General features: G+C 38.9%; 5 non-coding genes across 5 annotated transcripts; all 5 read right to left on the bottom strand.

Moving 5' to 3' along the window:
- Positions 1–5,629: 5,629 nt before the first annotated feature.
- On the bottom strand, positions 5,630–5,702 carry TRNAK-CUU (transfer RNA lysine (anticodon CUU)). The gene has a single exon. It is a non-coding gene; the product is annotated as a tRNA-Lys (tRNA).
- Positions 5,703–9,856: 4,154 nt separating this feature from the next.
- TRNAK-CUU (transfer RNA lysine (anticodon CUU)) lies at positions 9,857–9,929 on the bottom strand. The gene has a single exon. It is a non-coding gene; the product is annotated as a tRNA-Lys (tRNA).
- A 1,615-nt stretch (positions 9,930–11,544) lies between these two features.
- On the bottom strand, positions 11,545–11,617 carry TRNAK-CUU (transfer RNA lysine (anticodon CUU)). The gene has a single exon. It is a non-coding gene; the product is annotated as a tRNA-Lys (tRNA).
- Positions 11,618–14,076: 2,459 nt separating this feature from the next.
- Positions 14,077–14,149, bottom strand: TRNAK-CUU (transfer RNA lysine (anticodon CUU)). The gene has a single exon. It is a non-coding gene; the product is annotated as a tRNA-Lys (tRNA).
- Positions 14,150–18,362: 4,213 nt separating this feature from the next.
- Positions 18,363–18,435, bottom strand: TRNAK-CUU (transfer RNA lysine (anticodon CUU)). Its single transcript has one exon. It is a non-coding gene; the product is annotated as a tRNA-Lys (tRNA).
- Positions 18,436–20,152: the final 1,717 nt, after the last annotated feature.

Here is a 20,152-nt window from a genome sequence, read left to right as displayed (position 1 = left end):
TATAGAATACCTAAACACTTTTGATTAAACCACTTTAGTTGTTATAATGACACCAAATTTGAAAGCCATCTGTGACTTTTCTGTTCTTACTCTGCAACAACCATGGCAATTACAAGTTAAAAAGTAAAATGTATGCAAATTTTAGAATGGAGAATGCGGGCATCGATCCCGCTACCTCTCGCATGCTAAGCGAGCACTCTACCATTTGAGCTAATTCCCCTGTGTGCTCACTCAGCATCACATTTCAAAAGTAACGTTACTGCTGTCCACACTTTATTTTAAGTCTAATTGCCCATAACATGAGTGTTCAGTTCACTCCTAACTGATGCCTTAACTACACCTAGGGGATGTTTTACACTTCAGGTTGGCATGTTTAGTACTTGAATAGGAGTGATATCACTGTATGTTAACCTAGACTCAGGCCCTACCTAATCTTGGAGATACATTTCTCATGAATGAGTAACCAAGGGAGATACAATTTTTAGGAGTTAGTGCATGTCCAATGCAAGATTAATCACCATATTATGAGAGCCAATGCTATCATCCAGCAAAAAATACTCGTTTTCGCCCAACGTGGGGCTCGAACCCACGACCCTGAGATTAAGAGTCTCATGCTCTACCGACTGAGCTAGCCGGGCTCCCACTTAAATATGGTATGCAGTCTCATCATTTTTTATGAAGGAAAACCGTTTCTGGATATTCCTCTGCTCTTGTTTTGCAAGGAACTTCACTTTTATACATCCTTCAGAGGAAAGAATGTCAAGTAAAATAAGACGAAATGAAAATGGAAGGTGTGAAATTTTCATTTTGAGATTGCATAAGAAATCAAATTCCTCTCACGTGCTATAGAATACCTAAACACTTTTGATTAAACCACTTTAGTTGTTATAATGACACCAAATTTGAAAGCCATCTGTGACTTTTCTGTTCTTATTCTGCAACAACCATGGCAATTACAAGTTAAAAAGTAAAATGTATGTAAATTTTAGAATGGAGAATGCGGGCATCGATCCCGCTACCTCTCGCATGCTAAGCGAGCGCTCTACCATTTGAGCTAATTCCCCTGTGTGCTCACTCAGCATCACATTTCAAAAGTAACGTTACTGCTGTCCACACTTTATTTTAAGTCTAATTGCCCATAACATGAGTGTTCAGTTCACTCCTAACTGATGCCTTAACTACACCTAGGGGATGTTTTACACTTCAGGTTGGCATGTTTAGTACTTGAATAGGAGTGATATCACTGTATGTTAACCTAGACTCAGGCCCTACCTAATCTTGGAGATACATTTCTCATGAATGAGTAACCAAGGGAGATACAATTTTTAGGAGTTAGTGCATGTCTAATGCAAGATTAATCACCATATTATGAGAGCCAATGCTATCATCCAGTAAAAAATACTCGTTTTCGCCCAACGTGGGGCTCGAACCCACGACCCTGAGATTAAGAGTCTCATGCTCTACCGACTGAGCTAGCCGGGCTCCCACTTAAATATGGTATGCAGACTCATCATTTTTTATTAAGGAAAACTGTTTCTGGATATTCCTCTGCTCTTGTTTTGCAAGGAACTTCACTTTTATACATCCTTCAGAGGAAAGAATGTCAAGTAAAATAAGACGAAATGAAAATGGAAGGTGTGAAATTTTCATTTTGAGATTGCATAAGAAATCAAATTCCTCTCACGTGCTATAGAATACCTAAACACTTTTGATTAAACCACTTTAGTTGTTATAATGACACCAAATTTGAAAGCCATCTGTGACTTTTCTGTTCTTACTCTGCAACAACCATGGCAATTACAAGTTAAAAAGTAAAATGCATGCAAATTTTAGAATGGAGAATGCGGGCATCGATCCCGCTACCTCTCGCATGCTAAGCGAGCGCTCTACCATTTGAGCTAATTACCCTGTGTGCTCACTCACCATCACATTTCAAAAGTAACGTTACTGCTGTCCACACTTTATTTTAAGTCTAATTGCCCATAACATGAGTGTTCAGTTCACTCCTAACTGATGCCTTAACTACACCTAGGGGATGTTTTACACTTCAGGTTGGCATGTTTAGTACTTGAATAGGAGTGATATCACTGTATGTTAACCTAGACTCAGGCCCTACCTAATCTTGGAGATACATTTCTCATGAATGAGTAACCAAGGGAGATACAATTTTTAGGAGTTAGTGCATGTCCAATGCAAGATTAATCACCATATTATGAGAGCCAATGCTATCATCCAGCAAAAAATACTCGTTTTCGCCCAACGTGGGGCTCGAACCCACGACCCTGAGATTAAGAGTCTCATGCTCTACCGACTGAGCTAGCCGGGCTCCCACTTAAATATGGTATGCAGTCTCATCATTTTTTATTAAGGAAAACCGTTTCTGGATATTCCTCTGCTCTTGTTTTGCAAGGAACTTCACTTTTATACATCCTTCAGAGGAAAGAATGTCAAGTAAAATAAGACGAAATGAAAATGGAAGGTGTGAAATTTTCATTTTGAGATTGCATAAGAAATCAAATTCCTCTCACGTGCTATAGAATACCTAAACACTTTTGATTAAACCACTTTAGTTGTTATAATGACACCAAATTTGAAAGCCATCTGTGACTTTTCTGTTCTTATTCTGCAACAACCATGGCAATTACAAGTTAAAAAGTAAAATGTATGTAAATTTTAGAATGGAGAATGCGGGCATCGATCCCGCTACCTCTCGCATGCTAAGCGAGCGCTCTACCATTTGAGCTAATTCCCCTGTGTGCTCACTCAGCATCACATTTCAAAAGTAACGTTACTGCTGTCCACACTTTATTTTAAGTCTAATTGCCCATAACATGAGTGTTCAGTTCACTCCTAACTGATGCCTTAACTACACCTAGGGGATGTTTTACACTTCAGGTTGGCATGTTTAGTACTTGAATAGGAGTGATATCACTGTATGTTAACCTAGACTCAGGCCCTACCTAATCTTGGAGATACATTTCTCATGAATGAGTAACCAAGGGAGATACAATTTTTAGGAGTTAGTGCATGTCTAATGCAAGATTAATCACCATATTATGAGAGCCAATGCTATCATCCAGTAAAAAATACTCGTTTTCGCCCAACGTGGGGCTCGAACCCACGACCCTGAGATTAAGAGTCTCATGCTCTACCGACTGAGCTAGCCGGGCTCCCACTTAAATATGGTATGCAGACTCATCATTTTTTATTAATGAAAACCGTTTCTGGATATTCCTCTGCTCTTGTTTTGCAAGGAACTTCACTTTTTTACATCCTTCAGAGGAAAGAATGTCAAGTAAAATAAGACGAAATGAAAATGGAAGGTGTGAAATTTTCATTTTGAGATTGCATAAGAAATCAAATTCCTCTCACGTGCTATAGAATACCTAAACACTTTTGATTAAACCACTTTAGTTGTTATAATGACACCAAATTTGAAAGCCATCTGTGACTTTTTTGTTCTTACTCTGCAACAACCATGGCAATTACAAGTTAAAAAGTAAAATGTATGCAAATTTTAGAATGGAGAATGCGGGCATCGATCCCGCTACCTCTCGCATGCTAAGCGAGCGCTCTACCATTTGAGCTAATTCCCCTGTGTGCTAACTCAGCATCACATTTCAAAAGTAACGTTACTGCTGTCCACACTTTATTTTAAGTCTAATTACCCATAACATGAGTGTTCAGTTCACTCCTAACTGATGCCTTAACTACACCTAGGGGATGTTTTACACTTCAGGTTGGCATGTTTAGTACTTGAATAGGAGTGATATCACTGTATGTTAACCTAGACTCAGGCCCTACCTAATCTTGGAGATACATTTCTCATGAATGAGTAACCAAGGGAGATACAATTTTTAGGAGTTAGTGCATGTCTAATGCAAGATTAATCACCATATTATGAGAGCCAATGCTATCATCCAGCAAAAAATACTCGTTTTCGCCCAACGTGGGGCTCGAACCCACGACCCTGAGATTAAGAGTCTCATGCTCTACCGACTGAGCTAGCAGGGCTCCCACCTAAATATGGTATGCAGACTCATCATTTTTTATTAAGGAAAACTGTTTCTGGATATTCCTCTGCTCTTGTTTTGCAAGGAACTTCACTTTTATACATCCTTCAGAGGAAAGAATGTCAATTAAAATAAGACGAAATGAAAATGGAAGGTGTGAAATTTTCATTTTGAGATTGCATAAGAAATCAAATTCCTCTCACGTGCTATAGAATACCTAAACACTTTTGATTAAACCACTTTAGTTGTTATAATGACACCAAATTTGAAAGCCATCTGTGACTTTTCTGTTCTTACTCTGCAACAACCATGGCAATTACAAGTTAAAAAGTAAAATGTATGCAAATTTTAGAATGGAGAATGCGGGCATCAATCCCGCTACCTCTCGCATGCTAAGCGAGCGCTCTACCATTTGAGCTAATTCCCCTGTGTGCTCACTCAGCATCACATTTCAAAAGTAACGTTACTGCTGTCCACACTTTATTTTAAGTCTAATTGCCCATAACATGAGTGTTCAGTTCACTCCTAACTGATGCCTTAACTACACCTAGGGGATGTTTTACACTTCAGGTTGGCATGTTTAGTACTTGACTAGGAGTGATATCACTGTATGTTAACCTAGACTCAGGCCCTACCTAATCTTGGAGATACATTTCTCATGAATGAGTAACCAAGGGAGATACAATTTTTAGGAGTTAGTGCATGTCTAATGCAAGATTAATCACCATATTATGAGAGCCAATGCTATCATCCAGCAAAAAATACTCGTTTTCGCCCAACGTGGGGCTCGAACCCACGACCCTGAGATTAAGAGTCTCATGCTCTACCGACTGAGCTAGCCGGTCTCCCACTTAAATATGGTATGCAGACTCATCATTTTTTATTAAGGAAAACTGTTTCTGGATATTCCTCTGCTCTTGTTTTGCAAGGAACTTCACTTTTATACATCCTTCAGAGGAAAGAATGTCAAGTAAAATAAGACGAAATGAAAATGGAAGGTGTGAAATTTTCATTTTGAGATTGCATAAGAAATCAAATTCCTCCCACGTGCTATAGAATACCTAAACACTTTTGATTAAACCACTTTAGTTGTTATAATGACACCAAATTTGAAAGCCATCTGTGACTTTTCTGTTCTTACTCTGCAACAACCATGGCAATTACAAGTTAAAAAGTAAAATGTATGCAAATTTTAGAATGGAGAATGCGGGCATCGATCCCGCTACCTCTCGCATGCTAAGCGAGCACTCTACCATTTGAGCTAATTCCCCTGTGTGCTCACTCAGCATCACATTTCAAAAGTAACGTTACTGCTGTCCACACTTTATTTTAAGTCTAATTGCCCATAACATGAGTGTTCAGTTCACTCCTAACTGATGCCTTAACTACACCTAGGGGATGTTTTACACTTCAGGTTGGCATGTTTAGTACTTGAATAGGAGTGATATCACTGTATGTTAACCTAGACTCAGGCCCTACCTAATCTTGGAGATACATTTCTCATGAATGAGTAACCAAGGGAGATACAATTTTTAGGAGTTAGTGCATGTCCAATGCAAGATTAATCACCATATTATGAGAGCCAATGCTATCATCCAGCAAAAAATACTCGTTTTTGCCCAACGTGGGGCTCGAACCCACGACCCTGAGATTAAGAGTCTCATGCTCTACCGACTGAGCTAGCCGGGCTCCCACTTAAATATGGTATGCAGTCTCATCATTTTTTATTAAGGAAAACCGTTTCTGGATATTCCTCTGCTCTTGTTTTGCAAGGAACTTCACTTTTATACATCCTTCAGAGGAAAGAATGTCAAGTAAAATAAGACGAAATGAAAATGGAAGGTGTGAAATTTTCATTTTGAGATTGCATAAGAAATCAAATTCCTCTCACGTGCTATAGAATACCTAAACACTTTTGATTAAACCACTTTAGTTGTTATAATGACACCAAATTTGAAAGCCATCTGTGACTTTTCTGTTCTTATTCTGCAACAACCATGGCAATTACAAGTTAAAAAGTAAAATGTATGTAAATTTTAGAATGGAGAATGCGGGCATCGATCCCGCTACCTCTCGCATGCTAAGCGAGCGCTCTACCATTTGAGCTAATTCCCCTGTGTGCTCACTCAGCATCACATTTCAAAAGTAACGTTACTGCTGTCCACACTTTATTTTAAGTCTAATTGCCCATAACATGAGTGTTCAGTTCACTCCTAACTGATGCCTTAACTACACCTAGGGGATGTTTTACACTTCAGGTTGGCATGTTTAGTACTTGAATAGGAGTGATATCACTGTATGTTAACCTAGACTCAGGCCCTACCTAATCTTGGAGATACATTTCTCATGAATGAGTAACCAAGGGAGATACAATTTTTAGGAGTTAGTGCATGTCTAATGCAAGATTAATCACCATATTATGAGAGCCAATGCTATCATCCAGTAAAAAATACTCGTTTTCGCCCAACGTGGGGCTCGAACCCACGACCCTGAGATTAAGAGTCTCATGCTCTACCGACTGAGCTAGCCGGGCTCCCACTTAAATATGGTATGCAGTCTCATCATTTTTTATTAAGGAAAACCGTTTCTGGATATTCCTCTGCTCTTGTTTTGCAAGGAACTTCACTTTTATACATCCTTCAGAGGAAAGAATGTCAAGTAAAATAAGACGAAATGAAAATGGAAGGTGTGAAATTTTCATTTTGAGATTGCATAAGAAATCAAATTCCTCTCACGTGCTATAGAATACCTAAACACTTTTGATTAAACCACTTTAGTTGTTATAATGACACCAAATTTGAAAGCCATCTGTGACTTTTCTGTTCTTATTCTGCAACAACCATGGCAATTACAAGTTAAAAAGTAAAATGTATGTAAATTTTAGAATGGAGAATGCGGGCATCGATCCCGCTACCTCTCGCATGCTAAGCGAGCGCTCTACCATTTGAGCTAATTCCCCTGTGTGCTCACTCAGCATCACATTTCAAAAGTAACGTTACTGCTGTCCACACTTTATTTTAAGTCTAATTGCCCATAACATGAGTGTTCAGTTCACTCCTAACTGATGCCTTAACTACACCTAGGGGATGTTTTACACTTCAGGTTGGCATGTTTAGTACTTGAATAGGAGTGATATCACTGTATGTTAACCTAGACTCAGGCCCTACCTAATCTTGGAGATACATTTCTCATGAATGAGTAACCAAGGGAGATACAATTTTTAGGAGTTAGTGCATGTCTAATGCAAGATTAATCACCATATTATGAGAGCCAATGCTATCATCCAGTAAAAAATACTCGTTTTCGCCCAACGTGGGGCTCGAACCCACGACCCTGAGATTAAGAGTCTCATGCTCTACCGACTGAGCTAGCCGGGCTCCCACTTAAATATGGTATGCAGACTCATCATTTTTTATTAAGGAAAACTGTTTCTGGATATTCCTCTGCTCTTGTTTTGCAAGGAACTTCACTTTTATACATCCTTCAGAGGAAAGAATGTCAAGTAAAATAAGACGAAATGAAAATGGAAGGTGTGAAATTTTCATTTTGAGATTGCATAAGAAATCAAATTCCTCTCACGTGCTATAGAATACCTAAACACTTTTGATTAAACCACTTTAGTTGTTATAATGACACCAAATTTGAAAGCCATCTGTGACTTTTCTGTTCTTACTCTGCAACAACCATGGCAATTACAAGTTAAAAAGTAAAATGCATGCAAATTTTAGAATGGAGAATGGAGAATGCGGGCATCGATCCCGCTACCTCTCGCATGCTAAGCGAGCGCTCTACCATTTGAGCTAATTCCCCTGTGTGCTCACTCACCATCACATTTCAAAAGTAACGTTACTGCTGTCCACACTTTATTTTAAGTCTAATTGCCCATAACATGAGTGTTCAGTTCACTCCTAACTGATGCCTTAACTACACCTAGGGGATGTTTTACACTTCAGGTTGGCATGTTTAGTACTTGAATAGGAGTGATATCACTGTATGTTAACCTAGACTCAGGCCCTACCTAATCTTGGAGATACATTTCTCATGAATGAGTAACCAAGGGAGATACAATTTTTAGGAGTTAGTGCATGTCCAATGCAAGATTAATCACCATATTATGAGAGCCAATGCTATCATCCAGCAAAAAATACTCGTTTTCGCCCAACGTGGGGCTCTAACCCACGACCCTGAGATTAAGAGTCTCATGCTCTACCGACTGAGCTAGCCGGGCTCCCACTTAAATATGGTATGCAGTCTCATCATTTTTTATTAAGGAAAACCGTTTCTGGATATTCCTCTGCTCTTGTTTTGCAAGGAACTTCACTTTTATACATCCTTCAGAGGAAAGAATGTCAAGTAAAATAAGACGAAATGAAAATGGAAGGTGTGAAATTTTCATTTTGAGATTGCATAAGAAATCAAATTCCTCTCACGTGCTATAGAATACCTAAACACTTTTGATTAAACCACTTTAGTTGTTATAATGACACCAAATTTGAAAGCCATCTGTGACTTTTCTGTTCTTATTCTGCAACAACCATGGCAATTACAAGTTAAAAAGTAAAATGTATGTAAATTTTAGAATGGAGAATGCGGGCATCGATCCCGCTACCTCTCGCATGCTAAGCGAGCGCTCTACCATTTGAGCTAATTCCCCTGTGTGCTCACTCCGCATCACATTTCAAAAGTAACGTTACTGCTGTCCACACTTTATTTTAAGTCTAATTGCCCATAACATGAGTGTTCAGTTCACTCCTAACTGATGCCTTAACTACACCTAGGGGATGTTTTACACTTCAGGTTGGCATGTTTAGTACTTGAATAGGAGTGATATCACTGTATGTTAACCTAGACTCAGGCCCTACCTAATCTTGGAGATACATTTCTCATGAATGAGTAACCAAGGGAGATACAATTTTTAGGAGTTAGTGCATGTCTAATGCAAGATTAATCACCATATTATGAGAGCCAATGCTATCATCCAGTAAAAAATACTCGTTTTCGCCCAACGTGGGGCTCGAACCCACGACCCTGAGATTAAGAGTCTCATGCTCTACCGACTGAGCTAGCCGGGCTCCCACTTAAATATGGTATGCAGACTCATCATTTTTTATTAAGGAAAACTGTTTCTGGATATTCCTCTGCTCTTGTTTTGCAAGGAACTTCACTTTTATACATCCTTCTGAGGAAAGAATGTCAAGTAAAATAAGACGAAATGAAAATGGAAGGTGTGAAATTTTCATTTTGAGATTGCATAAGAAATCAAATTCCTCTCACGTGCTATAGAATACCTAAACACTTTTGATTAAACCACTTTAGTTGTTATAATGACACCAAATTTGAAAGCCATCTGTGACTTTTCTGTTCTTACTCTGCAACAACCATGGCAATTACAAGTTAAAAAGTAAAATGCATGCAAATTTTAGAATGGAGAATGCGGGCATCGATCCCGCTACCTCTCGCATGCTAAGCGAGCGCTCTACCATTTGAGCTAATTCCCCTGTGTGCTCACTCACCATCACATTTCAAAAGTAACGTTACTGCTGTCCACACTTTATTTTAAGTCTAATTGCCCATAACATGAGTGTTCAGTTCACTCCTAACTGATGCCTTAACTACACCTAGGGGATATTTTACACTTCAGGTTGGCATGTTTAGTACTTGAATAGGAGTGATATCACTGTATGTTAACCTAGACTCAGGCCCTACCTAATCTTGGAGATACATTTCTCATGAATGAGTAACCAAGGGAAATACAATTTTTAGGAGTTAGTGCATGTCTAATGCAAGATTAATCACCATATTATGAGAGCCAATGCTATCATCCAGCAAAAAATACTCGTTTTTGCCCAACGTGGGGCTCGAACCCACGACCCTGAGATTAAGAGTCTCATGCTCTACCGACTGAGCTAGCCGGGCTCCCACTTAAATATGGTATGCAGACTCATCCTTTTATATTAAGGAAAACTGTTTCTGGATATTCCTCTGCTCTTGTTTTGCAAGGAACTTCACTTTTATACATCCTTCAGAGGAAAGAATGTCAAGTAAAATAAGACGAAATGAAAATGGAAGGTGTGAAATTTTCATTTTGAGATTGCATAAGAAATCAAATTCCTCTCACGTGCTATAGAATACCTAAACACTTTTGATTAAACCACTTTAGTTGTTATAATGACACCAAATTTGAAAGCCATCTGTGACTTTTCTGTTCTTACTCTACAACAACCATGGCAATTACAAGTTAAAAAGTAAAATGTATGCAAATTTTAGAATGGAGAATGCGGGCATCGATCCCGCTACCTCTCGCATGCTAAGCGAGCGCTCTACCATTTGAGCTAATTCCCCTGTGTGCTCACTCAGCATCACATTTCAAAAGTAACGTTACTGCTGTCCACACTTTATTTTAAGTCTAATTGCCCATAACATGAGTGTTCAGTTCACTCCTAACTGATGCCTTAACTACACCTAGGGGATGTTTTACACTTCAGGTTGGCATGTTTAGTACTTGAATAGGAGTGATATCACTGTATGTTAACCTAGACTCAGGCCCTACCTAATCTTGGAGATACATTTCTCATGAATGAGTAACCAAGGGAGATACAATTTTTAGGAGTTAGTGCATGTCTAATGCAAGATTAATCACCATATTATGAGAGCCAATGCAATCATCCAGCAAAAAATACTCGTTTTCGCCCAACGTGGGGCTCGAACCCACGACCCTGAGATTAAGAGTCTCATGCTCTACCGACTGAGCTAGCCGGGCTCCCACTTAAATATGGTGTGCAGACTCATCATTTTTTATTAAGGAAAACCGTTTCTGGATATTCCTCTGCTCTTGTTTTGCAAGGAACTTCACTTTTATACATCCTTCAGAGGAAAGAATGTCAAGTAAAATAAGACGAAATGAAAATGGAAGGTGTGAAATTTTCATTTTGAGATTGCATAAGAAATCAAATTCCTCTCACGTGCTATAGAATACCTAAACACTTTTGATTAAACCACTTTAGTTGTTATAATGACACCAAATTTGAAAGCCATCTGTGACTTTTCTGTTCTTACTCTGCAACAACCATGGCAATTACAAGTTAAAAAGTAAAACGTATGCAAATTTTAGAATGGAGAATGCGGGCATCGATCCCGCTACCTCTCGCATGCTAAGCGAGCGCTCTACCATTTGAGCTAATTCCCCTGTGTGCTCACTCAGCATCACATTTCAAAAGTAACGTTACTGCTGTCCACACTTTATTTTAAGTCTAATTGCCCATAACATGAGTGTTCAGTTCACTCCTAACTGATGCCTTAACTACACCTAGGGGATGTTTTACACTTCAGGTTGGCATGTTTAGTACTTGAATAGGAGTGATATCACTGTATGTTAACCTAGACTCAGGCCCTACCTAATCTTGGAGATACATTTCTCATGAATGAGTAACCAAGGGAGATACAATTTTTAGGAGTTAGTGCATGTCTAATGCAAGATTAATCACCATATTATGAGAGCCAATGCAATCATCCAGCAAAAAATACTCGTTTTTGCCCAACGTGGGGCTCGAACCCACGACCCTGAGATTAAGAGTCTCATGCTCTACCGACTGAGCTAGCCGGGCTCCCACTTAAATATGGTATGCAGACTCATCATTTTTTATTAATGAAAACCGTTTCTGGATATTCCTCTGCTCTTGTTTTGCAAGGAACTTCACTTTTTTACATCCTTCAGAGGAAAGAATGTCAAGTAAAATAAGACGAAATGAAAATGGAAGGTGTGAAATTTTCATTTTGAGATTGCATAAGAAATCAAATTCCTCTCACGTGCTATAGAATACCTAAACACTTTTGATTAAACCACTTTAGTTGTTATAATGACACCAAATTTGAAAGCCATCTGTGACTTTTTTGTTCTTACTCTGCAACAACCATGGCAATTACAAGTTAAAAAGTAAAATGTATGCAAATTTTAGAATGGAGAACGCGGGCATCGATCCCGCTATCTCTCGCATGCTAAGCGAGCGCTCTACCATTTGAGCTAATTCCCCTGTGTGCTAACTCAGCATCACATTTCAAAAGTAACGTTACTGCTGTCCACACTTTATTTTAAGTCTAATTACCCATAACATGAGTGTTCAGTTCACTCCTAACTGATGCCTTAACTACACCTAGGGGATGTTTTACACTTCAGGTTGGCATGTTTAGTACTTGAATAGGAGTGATATCACTGTATGTTAACCTAGACTCAGGCCCTACCTAATCTTGGAGATACATTTCTCATGAATGAGTAACCAAGGGAGATACAATTTTTAGGAGTTAGTGCATGTCTAATGCAAGATTAATCACCATATTATGAGAGCCAATGCTATCATCCAGCAAAAAATACTCGTTTTTGCCCAACGTGGGGCTCGAACCCACGACCCTGAGATTAAGAGTCTCATGCTCTACCGACTGAGCTAGCAGGGCTCCCACTTAAATATGGTATGCAGACTCATCATTTTTTATTAAGGAAAACTGTTTCTGGATATTCCTCTGCTCTTGTTTTGCAAGGAACTTCACTTTTATACATCCTTCAGAGGAAAGAATGTCAATTAAAATAAGACGAAATGAAAATGGAAGGTGTGAAATTTTCATTTTGAGATTGCATAAGAAATCAAATTCCTCTCACGTGCTATAGAATACCTAAACACTTTTGATTAAACCACTTTAGTTGTTCTAATGACACCAAATTTGAAAGCCATCTGTGACTTTTCTGTTCTTACTCTGCAACAACCATGGCAATTACAAGTTAAAAAGTAAAATGTATGCAAATTTTAGAATGGAGAATGCGGGCATCAATCCCGCTACCTCTCGCATGCTAAGCGAGCGCTCTACCATTTGAGCTAATTCCCCTGTGTGCTCACTCAGCATCACATTTCAAAAGTAACGTTACTGCTGTCCACACTTTATTTTAAGTCTAATTGCCCATAACATGAGTGTTCAGTTCACTCCTAACTGATGCCTTAACTACACCTAGGGGATGTTTTACACTTCAGGTTGGCATGTTTAGTACTTGAATAGGAGTGATATCACTGTATGTTAACCTAGACTCAGGCCCTACCTAATCTTGGAGATACATTTCTCATGAATGAGTAACCAAGGGAGATACAATTTTTAGGAGTTAGTGCATGTCTAATGCAAGATTAATCACCATATTATGAGAGCCAATGCTATCATCCAGCAAAAAATACTCGTTTTCGCCCAACGTGGGGCTCGAACCCACGACCCTGAGATTAAGAGTCTCATGCTCTACCGACTGAGCTAGCCGGGCTCCCACTTAAATATGGTATGCAGACTCATCATTTTTTATTAAGGAAAACTGTTTCTGGATATTCCTCTGCTCTTGTTTTGCAAGGAACTTCACTTTTATACATCCTTCAGAGGAAAGAATGTCAAGTAAAATAAGACGAAATGAAAATGGAAGGTGTGAAATTTTCATTTTGAGATTGCATAAGAAATCAAATTCCTCTCACGTGCTATAGAATACCTAAACACTTTTGATTAAACCACTTTAGTTGTTATAATGACACCAAATTTGAAAGCCATCTGTGACTTTTCTGTTCTTACTCTGCAACAACCATGGCAATTACAAGTTAAAAAGTAAAATGTATGCAAATTTTAGAATGGAGAATGCGGGCATCGATCCCGCTACCTCTCGCATGCTAAGCGAGCGCTCTACCATTTGAGCTAATTCCCCTGTGTGCTCACTCAGCATCACATTTCAAAAGTAACGTTACTGCTGTCCACACTTTATTTTAAGTCTAATTGCCCATAACATGAGTGTTCAGTTCACTCCTAACTGATGCCTTAACTACACCTAGGGGATGTTTTACACTTCAGGTTGGCATGTTTAGTACTTGAATAGGAGTGATATCACTGTATGTTAACCTAGACTCAGGCCCTACCTAATCTTGGAGATACATTTCTCATGAATGAGTAACCAAGGGAGATACAATTTTTAGGAGTTAGTGCATGTCTAATGCAAGATTAATCACCATATTATGAGAGCCAATGCAATCATCCAGCAAAAAATACTTGTTTTTGCCCAACGTGGGGCTCGAACCCACGACCCTGAGATTAAGAGTCTCATGCTCTACCGACTGAGCTAGCCGGGCTCCCACTTAAATATGGTATGCAGACTCATCATTTTTTATTAATGAAAACCGTTTCTGGATATTCCTCTGCTCTTGTTTTGCAAGGAACTTCACTTTTTTACATCCTTCAGAGGAAAGAATGTCAAGTAAAATAAGACGAAATGAAAATGGAAGGTGTGAAATTTTCATTTTGAGATTGCATAAGAAATCAAATTCCTCTCACGTGCTATAGAATACCTAAACACTTTTGATTAAACCACTTTAGTTGTTATAATGACACCAAATTTGAAAGCCATCTGTGACTTTTCTGTTCTTACTCTGCAACAACCATGGCAATTACAAGTTAAAAAGTAAAATGTATGCAAATTTTAGAATGGAGAATGCGGGCATCGATCCCGCTACCTCTCGCATGCTAAGCGAGCGCTCTACCATTTGAGCTAATTCCCCTGTGTGCTCACTCAGCATCACATTTCAAAAGTAACGTTACTGCTGTCCACACTTTATTTTAAGTCTAATTGCCCATAACATGAGTGTTCAGTTCACTCCTAACTGATGCCTTAACTACACCTAGGGGATGTTTTACACTTCAGGTTGGCATGTTTAGTACTTGAATAGGAGTGATATCACTGTATGTTAACCTAGACTCAGGCCCTACCTAATCTTGGAGATACATTTCTCATGAATGAGTAACCAAGGGAGATACAATTTTTAGGAGTTAGTGCATGTCTAATGCAAGATTAATCACCATATTATGAGAGCCAATGCAATCATCCAGCAAAAAATACTTGTTTTCGCCCAACGTGGGGCTCGAACCCACGACCCTGAGATTAAGAGTCTCATGCTCTACCGACTGAGCTAGCCGGGCTCCCACTTAAATATGGTATGCAGACTCATCATTTTTTATTAAGGAAAACTGTTTCTGGATATTCCTCTGCTCTTGTTTTGCAAGGAACTTCACTTTTATACATCCTTCAGAGGAAAGAATGTCAAGTAAAATAAGACGAAATGAAAATGGAAGGTGTGAAATTTTCATTTTGAGATTGCATAAGAAATCAAATTCCTCTCACGTGCTATAGAATACCTAAACACTTTTGATTAAACCACTTTAGTTGTTATAATGACACCAAATTTGAAAGCCATCTGTGACTTTTCTGTTCTTACTCTGCAACAACCATGGCAATTACAAGTTAAAAAGTAAAATGCATGCAAATTTTAGAATGGAGAATGCGGGCATCGATCCCGCTACCTCTCGCATGCTAAGCGAGCGCTCTACCATTTGAGCTAATTCCCCTGTGTGCTCACTCACCATCACATTTCAAAAGTAACGTTACTGCTGTCCACACTTTATTTTAAGTCTAATTGCCCATAACATGAGTGTTCAGTTCACTCCTAACTGATGCCTTAACTACACCTAGGGGACGTTTTACACTTCAGGTTGGCATGTTTAGTACTTGACTAGGAGTGATATCACTGTATGTTAACCTAGACTCAGGCCCTACCTAATCTTGGAGATACATTTCTCATGAATGAGTAACCAAGGGAGATACAATTTTTAGGAGTTAGTGCATGTCTAATGCAAGATTAATCACCATATTATGAGAGCCAATGCTATCATCCAGCAAAAAATACTCGTTTTCGCCCAACGTGGGGCTCGAACCCACGACCCTGAGATTAAGAGTCTCAAGCTCTACCGACTGAGCTAGCCGGGCTCCCACTTAAATATGGTATGCAGACTCATCATTTTTTATTAAGGAAAACTGTTTCTGGATATTCCTCTGCTCTTGTTTTGCAAGGAACTTCACTTTTATACATCCTTCAGAGGAAAGAATGTCAAGTAAAATAAGACGAAATGAAAATGGAAGGTGTGAAATTTTCATTTTGAGATTGCATAAGAAATCAAATTCCTCTCACGTGCTATAGAATACCTAAACACTTTTGATTAAACCACTTTAGTTGTTATAATGACACCAAATTTGAAAGCCATCTGTGACTTTTCTGTTCTTACTCTGCAACAACCATGGCAATTACAAGTTAAAAAGTAAAATGCATGCAAATTTTAGAATGGAGAATGCGGGCATCGATCCCGCTACCTCTCGCATGCTAAGCGAGCGCTCTACCATTTGAGCTAATTCCCCTGTGTGCTCACTCACCATCACATTTCAAAAGTAACGTTACTGCTGTCCACACTTTATTTTAAGTCTAATTGCCCATAACATGAGTGTTCAGTTCACTCCTAACTGATGCCTTAACTACACCTAGGGGATGTTTTACACTTCAGGTTGGCATGTTTAGTACTTGAATAGGAGTGATATCACTGTATGTTAACCTAGACTCAGGCCCTACCTAATCTTGGAGATACATTTCTCATGAATGAGTAACCAAGGGAAATACAATTTTTAGGAGTTAGTGCATGTCTAATGCAAGATTAATCACCATATTATGAGAGCCAATGCTATCATCCAGCAAAAAATACTCGTTTTCGCCCAACGTGGGGCTCGAACCCACGACCCTGAGATTAAGAGTCTCATGCTCTACCGACTGAGCTAGCCGGGCTCCCACTTAAATATGGTATGCAGACTCATCATTTTTTATTAAGGAAAACTGTTTCTGGATATTCCTCTGCTCTTGTTTTGCAAGGAACTTCACTTTTATACATCCTTCAGAGGAAAGAATGTCAAGTAAAATAAGACGAAATGAAAATGGAAGGTGTGAAATTTTCATTTTGAGATTGCATAAGAAATCAAATTCCTCTCACGTGCTATAGAATACCTAAACACTTTTGATTAAACCACTTTAGTTGTTATAATGACACCAAATTTGAAAGCCATCTGTGACTTTTCTGTTCTTACTCTACAACAACCATGGCAATTACAAGTTAAAAAGTAAAATGTATGCAAATTTTAGAATGGAGAATGCGGGCATCGATCCCGCTACCTCTCGCATGCTAAGCGAGCGCTCTACCATTTGAGCTAATTCCCCTGTGTGCTCACTCAGCATCACATTTCAAAAGTAACGTTACTGCTGTCCACACTTTATTTTAAGTCTAATTGCCCATAACATGAGTGTTCAGTTCACTCCTAACTGATGCCTTAACTACACCTAGGGGATGTTTTACACTTCAGGTTGGCATGTTTAGTACTTGAATAGGAGTGATATCACTGTATGTTAACCTAGACTCAGGCCCTACCTAATCTTGGAGATACATTTCTCATGAATGAGTAACCAAGGGAGATACAATTTTTAGGAGTTAGTGCATGTCTAATGCAAGATTAATCACCATATTATGAGAGCCAATGCAATCATCCAGCAAAAAATACTTGTTTTCGCCCAACGTGGGGCTCGAAGCATCACATTTCAAAAGTAACGTTACTGCTGTCCACACTTTATTTTCGCCCAACGTGGGGCTCGAACCCACGACCCTGAGATTAAGAGTCTCATGCTCTACCGACTGAGCTAGCCGGGCTCCCACTTAAATATGGTGTGCAGACTCATCATTTTTTATTAAGGAAAACCGTTTCTGGATATTCCTCTGCTCTTGTTTTGCAAGGAACTTCACTTTTATACATCCTTCAGAGGAAAGAATGTCAAGTAAAATAAGACGAAATGAAAATGGAAGGTGTGAAATTTTCATTTTGAGATTGCATAAGAAATCAAATTCCTCTCACGTGCTATAGAATACCTAAACACTTTTGATTAAACCACTTTAGTTGTTATAATGACACCAAATTTGAAAGCCATCTGTGACTTTTCTGTTCTTACTCTGCAACAACCATGGCAATTACAAGTTAAAAAGTAAAACGTATGCAAATTTTAGAATGGAGAATGCGGGCATCGATCCCGCTACCTCTCGCATGCTAAGCGAGCGCTCTACCATTTGAGCTAATTCCCCTGTGTGCTCACTCAGCATCACATTTCAAAAGTAACGTTACTGCTGTCCACACTTTATTTTAAGTCTAATTGCCCATAACATGAGTGTTCAGTTCACTCCTAACTGATGCCTTAACTACACCTAGGGGATGTTTTACACTTCAGGTTGGCATGTTTAGTACTTGAATAGGAGTGATATCACTGTATGTTAACCTAGACTCAGGCCCTACCTAATCTTGGAGATACATTTCTCATGAATGAGTAACCAAGGGAGATACAATTTTTAGGAGTTAGTGCATGTCTAATGCAAGATTAATCACCATATTATGAGAGCCAATGCAATCATCCAGCAAAAAATACTTGTTTTTGCCCAACGTGGGGCTCGAACCCACGACCCTGAGATTAAGAGTCTCATGCTCTACCGACTGAGCTAGCCGGGCTCCCACTTAAATATGGTATGCAGACTCATCATTTTTTATTAATGAAAACTGTTTCTGGATATTCCTCTGCTCTTGTTTTGCAAGGAACTTCACTTTTTTACATCCTTCAGAGGAAAGAATGTCAAGTAAAATAAGACGAAATGAAAATGGAAGGTGTGAAATTTTCATTTTGAGATTGCATAAGAAATCAAATTCCTCTCACGTGCTATAGAATACCTAAACACTTTTGATTAAACCACTTTAGTTGTTATAATGACACCAAATTTGAAAGCCATCTGTGACTTTTTTGTTCTTACTCTGCAACAACCATGGCAATTACAAGTTAAAAAGTAAAATGTATGCAAATTTTAGAATGGAGAATGCGGGCATCGATCCCGCTACCTCTCGCATGCTAAGCGAGCGCTCTACCATTTGAGCTAATTCCCCTGTGTGCTAACTCAGCATCACATTTCAAAAGTAACGTTACTGCTGTCCACACTTTATTTTAAGTCTAATTACCCATAACATGAGTGTTCAGTTCACTCCTAACTGATGCCTTAACTACACCTAGGGGATGTTTTACACTTCAGGTTGGCATGTTTAGTACTTGAATAGGAGTGATATCACTGTATGTTAACCTAGACTCAGGCCCTACCTAATCTTGGAGATACATTTCTCATGAATGAGTAACCAAGGGAGATACAATTTTTAGGAGTTAGTGCATGTCTAATGCAAGATTAATCACCATATTATGAGAGCCAATGCTATCATCCAGCAAAAAATACTCGTTTTCGCCCAACGTGGGGCTCGAACCCACGACCCTGAGATTAAGAGTCTCATGCTCTACCGACTGAGCTAGCAGGGCTCCCACTTAAATATGGTATGCAGACTCATCATTTTTTATTAAGGAAAACTGTTTCTGGATATTCCTCTGCTCTTGTTTTGCAAGGAACTTCACTTTTATACATCCTTCAGAGGAAAGAATGTTAATTAAAATAAGACGAAATGAAAATGGAAGGTGTGAAATTTTCATTTTGAGATTGCATAAGAAATCAAATTCCTCTCACGTGCTATAGAATACCTAAACACTTTTGATTAAACCACTTTAGTTGTTATAATGACACCAAATTTGAAAGCCATCTGTGACTTTTCTGTTCTTACTCTGCAACAACCATGGCAATTACAAGTTAAAAAGTAAAATGTATGCAAATTTTAGAATGGAGAATGCGGGCATCAATCCCGCTACCTCTCGCATGCTAAGCGAGCGCTCTACCATTTGAGCTAATTCCCCTGTGTGCTCACTCAGCATCACATTTCAAAAGTAACGTTACTGCTGTCCACACTTTATTTTAAGTCTAATTGCCCATAACATGAGTGTTCAGTTCACTCCTAACTGATGCCTTAACTACACCTAGGGGATGTTTTACACTTCAGGTTGGCATGTTTAGTACTTGAATAGGAGTGATATCACTGTATGTTAACCTAGACTCAGGCCCTACCTAATCTTGGAGATACATTTCTCATGAATGAGTAACCAAGGGAGATACAATTTTTAGGAGTTAGTGCATGTCTAATGCAAGATTAATCACCATATTATGAGAGCCAATGCTATCATCCAGCAAAAAATACTCGTTTTCGCCCAACATGGGGCTCGAACCCACAACCCTGAGATTAAGAGTCTCATGCTCTACCGACTGAGCTAGCCGGGCTCCCACTTAAATATGGTATGCAGACTCAT

Source organism: Triturus cristatus, chromosome 4_1 (genome assembly GCF_964204655.1).
Source record: "Triturus cristatus chromosome 4_1, aTriCri1.1, whole genome shotgun sequence".
Classification (NCBI taxonomy): domain Eukaryota; kingdom Metazoa; phylum Chordata; class Amphibia; order Caudata; family Salamandridae; genus Triturus; species Triturus cristatus.
The sequence above is the reverse complement of the archived record's forward strand: the minus strand, read 5'-3'. Positions and strand labels throughout refer to the sequence as shown.